Source organism: Lipotes vexillifer, unplaced genomic scaffold (genome assembly GCF_000442215.2).
Source record: "Lipotes vexillifer unplaced genomic scaffold, Lipotes_vexillifer_v1.1 scaffold1561, whole genome shotgun sequence".
NCBI lineage: Eukaryota > Metazoa > Chordata > Mammalia > Artiodactyla > Lipotidae > Lipotes > Lipotes vexillifer.
Window position 1 is genome coordinate 4,846 of NW_006776694.1, and position 8,372 is coordinate 13,217.

Consider the following 8,372-nt stretch of genomic DNA (forward strand, 5'->3'; position numbering starts at 1 on the left):
AAATAAACTTCTATTTTTTTTAATCCTATAGATTTGTCACAGAAGTCAGTGTCACTAATTCCACTGATCTTGATAGAATCCTCCATTTTTTCATGTTTTTTGTCAGCCTAGACTTCACTCCTGGCATCCAGAATTAAACATCCAATTGCTTAATTGAAATCTCCGCCTGAGAGTCTATCAGGCCCACCAGTATTAGTCAGGGTTCTACAAAGAAATACAACTAATAGGCTATATAGAGATATACAAAAGAGAAGATTTATTATAGGAATTGACTCACATGATTATGGAGGCCAAGAAGTCCCACAGTCTGCTTCCTGAAAGCTGGAGAGCTAGGAGAGCTGATGGTATAATTCTGTCCTCAACCAAAGGCCCGAGAAGGGGCGTGGTAGGGGTGTGTCTCTCATGTAAGTCTTCAAGTCTGAAGGCCCAAGAACCACTTCCTCTGATGTCTGAGTTCAGGAAAAGATGAACGACCCGGCTCAAGAACAGAGAGAGGAAACATCTTTCCTTCACCTGTTTGTCCTGTTAGGACCCCAATCACGTTGGTAAGGGTGAATCTTCTTTACTCAGTTTACTGAATCAGATGCTAATCTCTTCCAGAGACACCCTCACAGATACACCCAGAAATAATGTTCTACCAGCTCTCTGGGCATCCTTTAATCCAGTCAAGTTGATACATAAAAGTCACTTCACTACCACCCCCAACACATTTACTGTCCACTCTCCAGCCTCACCCCCACCTCCACCCAGACTTCCCTATCTGCCCTATCTGAATAAATGACACCATTCTCCATTGTTGTTCAGGATAAAAGCCTAAGGCATTCTTTATCCATTTACCAAGGAAATATTTATTGAGTCTCCTGTGCATCAGGAACTATGCCAGGTGCAGCAGATACAGTAGTAAACAAAGTAAGCCTGGTTGCTGTTCTCTCTTTTAGTCATATCCAACCACCACTAGGCTCCTCCTAAAAAATAAATGTGATCGTATCTGACGCTTGCTTGAAAATCTTTGCCTTTACTCTTTTTTACCCCTCAAAATAAAGTTGAATTGTTTTCATCAGGATATGCACATTTTCCTAGGACCTTATACTGATCTATTCTTGTAGTGGACATCTACCTTGAAAACCTCATGCCTCTGGGTACAGTTAGTTCAATGAAGAAAAGATAGGTACCTGATTCCATTTAGCAGACGGTATTCTTTGCTGAGGTATTGAATTGTAGTTTGAAGTGGCTGGAAGTGTTACATATGTGACCGCTCAGCTTCTGCCTACCACATGGATACATTCACAGATAACTGGGATTAACTAGAAAGTATAATAAAGCATGTGCCCAGAGAGGAGCAGAGATAGTATTAGAAGTGGAATACTCCCTTAATTCCTGACCTTGATCTTGATTCCAGGGTTTCTTGACACCCAGTGTCATTCCTACCCTTGCGTTCTATGAGATACTCTTGTGTCCTTGTGATAAACCCCTACCCCTTTGTCCATTCTCCCTTTTACTTAAATTAATTTTAGTTTAGTTTACTTGCAACACTGAATCCTGAATATTTAAGCTCTTCAACCTCATCTCTCCTTCAGCTCTACTCTCCCATTCTCTAATCCCATCATCTATCATAAAAACTTGTTACATAAAATTTCAAATGGTTTCTGAAACATTCTTGGCTGTTTAGTGGCATTAGGCTTTTATAAAATCTGTCTTGTGCCTCAAATGCCCATTACCACTTAACTTTCTGGAAATGTTCTAGTTGTATATTAAGGTTTTTCTCAAATATCACCTCTGCAGTTCACTTTCTCTGGATTTTGCCAAGAAGACATTTTCATCTTCTGTGTTGCCATAGTACTGCATCTACACATCTGTTACAGCATAAAGGACATGAAATTAATATTGAGAGATTTTCTTCCACATTAGACGAACTCAAGTGTAGGAATGGTCTTTAATTCTGAAAAGCATTTGGATTAGTTTCTATATTTCTGAGAGTATACGTGATGTATAGAGATGCTTTGTCTTTAAGCCAACTAACTAGAATACTTTAAAAATTAACTTTGTCAATACCATTGGAAGTAGAAAACTATCACACACTGATACATACACAGACAAACATAAACATACAGAGAGGCAAAAACAGAGAACGTATGGTTCTAAAATTTTACCAGGAAGCAGATAGGGTAGGGGTCCCTGGAGAAGGAGAACCAGACATGGGTTTCTTGACATAAGAAAAGCTATTTTTTGGCCTAAGCTATGTTGTGATCTAAGCCTGGCCACAACGCTTGTTGAACAAAATAATTCAGGAACAGATGACTGTTATCAGGCAAGAGAAGTAACAATAACAAAGATAATAAATCAGTTGTAAAGACTCCCAGTTCCACATGGTAAAGATTAGCCTGAAGAAAATTTTCCAGCTGTTTCACAGAATTCGGACGCCCTTGAGCACTCAGCCACCAGACCAGGCAGAACCTAAGGAATGATGACGTTGACCCTTTCTGAATTCAATCAACTAGAGCTTGGACTCTGTCGAACTTTGCCCTAATTCTATACTGAATTCTCCTCTGCTCAAACCCCCTCATGAGAATGTATGTACACTTAGCTTAAAACTTCCCCCATGTTGCCATCCAGGGAGACACTGCTGCGGGAAAGATCCCCGGTCCACTCCTTACTGGCTGCAAGTAATACATCCTTCCTTCTCCTGATCTTTGACTTCGTTGTGCAATTTGGCTGACACCCACCAGGCGGCGAAGCCAGTTTTTTGGTAATAGTATAATAATACAAACCCCACAAGTTTAGAAAAGTGTGGTTGGATCCAAATTGTGTTTCTGGCAGATGCATAAGTTAAGTTTACCAGCTCAGATGGCACAAACTTTATTAATATTTGTGGAGAGTGTTAAGATTTTCCATTTTTTTTCATTTGCTTAGTTTCCAAATAGCCTTTCCCCATTTTTTCTTTCCTTTTCTTTTCTTTTCTTTTTTCTTTTTCCTCTGATAAGAATTACCTCTCTGAAGTTTCTGTTTCAAAGAGATGGCCCTCAGTTCCTAGAGAAGACCAGGTAGAACATTTACGTCTCCAAGATACAGGGAATGAATGCAAGTTTCTTCAGAAAGGACTTTTGATCCTAAATCCAGAATTTTACAATACTTACAAGTCTTTTGAGATGAAGAGAGGAGGTTTGGGGATTGGTAAAAAGATAGGTGAGCTTTTAATTGTTTCTAGAGCTGCATTTCTGTTCTTGTAAAGACTTGATCTGTAAGAAAAATACAGTTGTTTTTAATTCCTCAAAGAATGGGTTGCAACCTAAACCACAATGAAGCTGACCTATCCATTCAACTACATTACCTTCAATTTTCTTTAGGAAAATTAATAAACAGAAACCTCATTTAGAATGGAGTTGGGAGGCCAGAAGGGGGAGCGCTCATGCCCTACCACTTAATGTCAGTTGCAAACCCAACAGGAAGAAACTTACCTTTATGTCTCCAACAGGAGGAAGATCACTACTTTACTGCCCAGCAGAAAGAAGAAAGAATTTCTCCTTGCTTGGACACAGACCAGCCAATGAGAAACTGTCACAGCTTAGCCAATGAAAACTTCCAGTTCCTATAATAGGACTCTCTGTTTATAACAACTCCTTCACTTCTCCCTTTCCTAGAAAAGAACTTTCCTCTCCTTTGTCCTCCAGACTTGCCTGTGGTTCACCACCATAAATTGTATATCCCAAATTGCATTTTTTTTTCTGTTCTCAAACTCATTTTGCTGGTAAAATAACTGGCTGTTTTATTGTGTAGGTCAACATTACTTGGTGTCAGAGAGTGGGATCCAGAGAAGACTCCCAATAACTCTGAGGCTGGTTATTGGGGGTATTCTTTGGTTCTGGTACCCACAGAGCCCACTGAGCTCACTGGTTTCTTGCAGACCCTGGAGCTGTGCTCTTTTTGCATTGTAAAACTTTCCAGGCTTTATTCACGGGACCTGCTTTTTTTTTTTGAAGGTTTTGTCCTTTCTGTTAAAGGCTTTATCTTTTTTCTGAATACTCATTTGGTACTTTGGCCTGACTCTTTTGAAATTGGGCTGTTCCTATTGGAAATGTGCTGCTAAGCCTTTGGTCAGATTCCTTTGGAACCATCCTGTACCTATTGAAATTGTGCAGTTTAGGATTTTTCTTTGCTTTTCTCTAGAGTAAAACCTCTAAGAAATGGCATCCAAGTTATCTAAAAGTTTTGAGCATGCCCTCTCTTTTCAGAAACCCCAGCTGGTTTTATAAATTAAAACCACAGTCCCTCCTCATACACAGTTTTATCTAAATGGACCTACTTAACCAAAAGTAACTTAGAACACTGATGCCCATTACGGGGAACTTTTTGAACTCCCCAAACTTACTTTTCTTAAAATTGTATTGGACAGCCATGGCTTTAAAATAGTCAAAACGAAATGGGATACTTATTTTGATTGGTATTTTGAGGCTTTCAAGTGTTATCAGAAGTCTAAAATTTCTTCTCTGAAAAATACAATTTTTAAATAACGGAGGCAAACAAACAATTAAAGAAAGACAAAATGGCTTCTGAGGCTGCTCTTTTCTTTCCCTCCTCCAACCTCCCAAGTCTTTTTATCCAGATGTGTGGGAGCCATCCTTGTGCTCAGGCCCCACCTCCAGCGCCATCTTTCTCCTTCTGTTCTGCACTGCCCCTACCTCCCCTATAACCTCTGCTTCTCCATTCCTGTTCTCTCACCAAACTTCCCTTTTTTCCTAAAACTCTCCACACTCTCTCCTCCTCTGAACCTATCAGAACCTGCCCCTTTAAAGTTAAGTCTTCTGATGATACAAACAGACCTCAAGTTTTTATGTTCCCTGGACTAAGGCCAAATTGTGAGCCACAGTTAAAGTGTTTCCTAAAGTAACTAAGGATCACCCCCACCCCGTAGGTTTGCTGAAGAATTGAACATAGTTATCAGACTTCCCAACCTGTTTTTTCAGATCTATATCAGTTAGTTTACATGCTTGTTGGTGAGAGTCAGGCCAAACACTGGGTGAAACTTGCCCAATGGGAGCTTCCTGAAAGAGATTTAAAAAAACAAACTCCTAACTTTTGGCAAGAGGCTGGAACACTCACTGTAGAACTCTACCCCGCACTTACAGTAGCTTTTCTTAAACCTATTGATTGGATCAAAATTCAGGCTAGCACACAAAAATCTGATGAACCTTTTCATGGCTATTATAATCAACTTCAGATTTTTTTCAAAGAAAATTCTCATTTTCCTTCAGATGTTGAATCTACTTGGGTAGCCTTTAACTCTATGCTTGTTAACATTTTGAACTGGTGTCTTTCTTTTTCAGTTAAAAGGACCAGGGTGGAATGAGAAACTATGTCCACTCCAGATTTAGTTAATTTGGCAAATCAGCTCACTCACACCCTAGATGAGTCATCTAAAAGGAAGACTGCTAAAATTCTTAATTTTTCAACTCCAGCTAATGAAGGGTCCCAAGCAAAACCAAAGCCCTCCTAATTTCTGCTATTATTGCAAAGAGCCAGGACATTGGAAGAAAGATTGTTCCCAACTTAAGTGCTTCAGGTGTCTTTAGCCCTCTAACCACCTTTTTCAATGTCTTCTTAATTCCCAATGGTCTAAAGGGATGCAAAAGATACTATCCTCTCAATATCCAGAGCCACTTGCACAGATAGGGAAAGGAAAAGATGGATTAGACAATTATCCTGAGAGCTGGCAATAGTGGTAGGACCCTAACTGCAAATATGGTACAAGGCACGTTTCTGTTCAGCCATATCTAGCCACTAATAGGATGTAACCCACATTTATCTCTAGTCATATTTTAGGGGTCCACAACCTGACAATTGTCAAGCCAAGTTCTCAGGACACAAAACAAAACAGACAAGAAGGTAATAGCTGTTCCTGGGAGAGAAAGCGCAGACAACTAATGAGTACCTGAAAGCAAATCCATGAGTCACAAGTCAAAGATCTAATTCTTACTTCTTTTGTTTTTTTTTGCCTGGCAATCTGAATTTGGAAAGGAAGGAACAGCATGAAATTTACCTTCCTCTCTCTACCAAGCACCACAGATAGAGATCTGAGAGAACTGACTTTGGCAGGAATTCTCACCCTTTGCTGGCTTCTGCCATTTTGCCCAGGATCCCATTTGCAGGCTCTGGAACGAGTCGGGTGTCCCAGCAGGTCCGATCTTGGTCACCAGGAGCTGTAGCAGAGGAAAAATAATTTTCCCTATACCCTTTGTGGTGAGTGCTTGGCTGAGACCTCATTTTCTCTAGGTTACCTCATATATAGATAAGCTTATCGAAGTTAAAATTTCTCCACTGTGGTCACTGAATTCAAAATATTTGTTGGTAAGGTTAACTTGCTTGTTCAGCCTTAGGACAAAATTTTATTTACCCGAGGCTTAAGTCAGGCCCAGTCCAAGCCCAGACCCAGTCCAGTAAGTCAAACCCAGTCTGACTCTGGCCAGTTTCCGGACACAGTCTGGAAAAAGAAATGCACGAATAAATTCTGGAAGCTAATAATGTAAAAGCTGCAGAGCTAGGATCCAAGAGGGATGTACCCACCATCTCCAGAGGCATCGAGAAAGCAGGGAATTCAAGGGCTCAGCAGGTACATTTGCTTGGTTGCTTCTTGCTCCTGGGGGTGTTGGGGGAGGTTGGAGGGAGTCTCCTTTGGTTCCCCAGTCTGAAACCAGAACCATTAAAATATAAACTCAGGTATATAAGAGCAAAAATCGAATGGAATTTGGCAACATCAAACCAGAAGTGGTTAGGAATGCTCCACTGACTGGAGCACAGGGAGAGGCTTTTCTAGAGAAAAATCGGGAGAAAAGTAAGAAAATTATTGATTGGGTAGAGCCTTGTTTCCTGTTTGTGATTGGCTGTGGTTAGCATTTTGATTTCATAACATTAAGGCATTTATAGGGTTACATTTGGGTTTGGTTACATGGGCCACCATGGCATTATGGCCACACCATCTAATGGTTTCCTTTTTTAATTAATTTAACACTTCTCATTTATAGGTTCAGGATTTTGGATTTTTTTTTTTTTTTTTTTTTTTTTGCGGTACGCGGGCCTCTCACTGTTGTGGCCTCTCCCATTTGCGGAGCACAGGCTCCGGACGCGCAGGCTCAGCGGCCATGGCTCACGGGCCGAGCCGCTCCGCGGCATGTGGGATCTTCCCGGACTGGGACATGAACCTGAGTCCCGTGCATCGGCAGGCGGACTCTCAACCACTGTGCCACCAGGGAAGCCCCAGGATTTTGGATTTTATCGCAAGTCCAATGGGTATCAGGCAAGGATCTCTTGCCAACGATATCTCTAATGCAAGTTATTTAGGCTTATAAGGACTTTGTTGTTGGAGCAGTAGCTCGTTAAGCAACCATTTGAGGGCTTAGACGAGGTTGTTTGTGAGCTATTTCACAGTCTTCTGATTTATATTGGGGTACTCAATGCCCTCTTGCACTAGAATACTTTCTAATTTTCTTCAGAAATGTCTATACTACAACCCTGTCCATTTCCAATATGTACTATATCTTGGTTAAGAAACTCTTTTTTTCTGCCAAGAGCTGAACTAAGCAAGATGTATTTTGAGCCACTGGCCAATAGTATGCGAAAAAGTTCTTTTTCTTGATATAATTTTGCTAGCTAGAATGGCTTTGGAGCAGAAAGACCTCTTTACCCTTCAGAAGTGGCAGGAAAATCAAGCTGTTCCTCAGAATTGGCTCATCCACCTGTGACTTTGACATGATTATATGAAGTGATATTAATGCAGGTTTTGTAATTCAGTTCATTGTTTCTTGTCCGCTCTGATGAGGAACTTGATCTGTTCTTCTGTTCCAGCTCTTCCCCTTCACAGCAAGTAAATCAAAGGAGAGGAGGGAGTTGGGGGGGTTGGTGACGAAGACCTGAGAGTGAGGGTTTCAAGGTGACATTCTCCAGAAAGAATGAAGAATTATGCCAACCAGTTGAAACACATTGTGGAGTTTGAATTTGGATTAGAATTTTTTTTTTTATGTCTTTTTGCTCCAGTTTTTCTTTTTAAATTCTCCTTTAAAAATGTGTTCTAGTACAAATTAGATTTTAAAACTTCACCTTTGTCCTAGCTGAATTGATAGGTTAAGGAATGCTTCCAGATCTCAGACCTAAATAAATAGGGGAATGGCTTATCCCTAAATGGCAAGTCAGTAAGGAGGGCCCTCTTTGGAAAGCCCAGTCACAAGAAAGTTGATATGAAGTGGAAACCAGGAGTTTTTCTATAAACATAATTCTTGGGCTTCCCTGGTGGCGCAGTGGTTGAGAGTCCGCCGGCCGATGGAGGGGACACGGGTTCGTGCCCTGGTCCGGGAAGATCCCACATGCCGCGGAGCGGCTGGGCC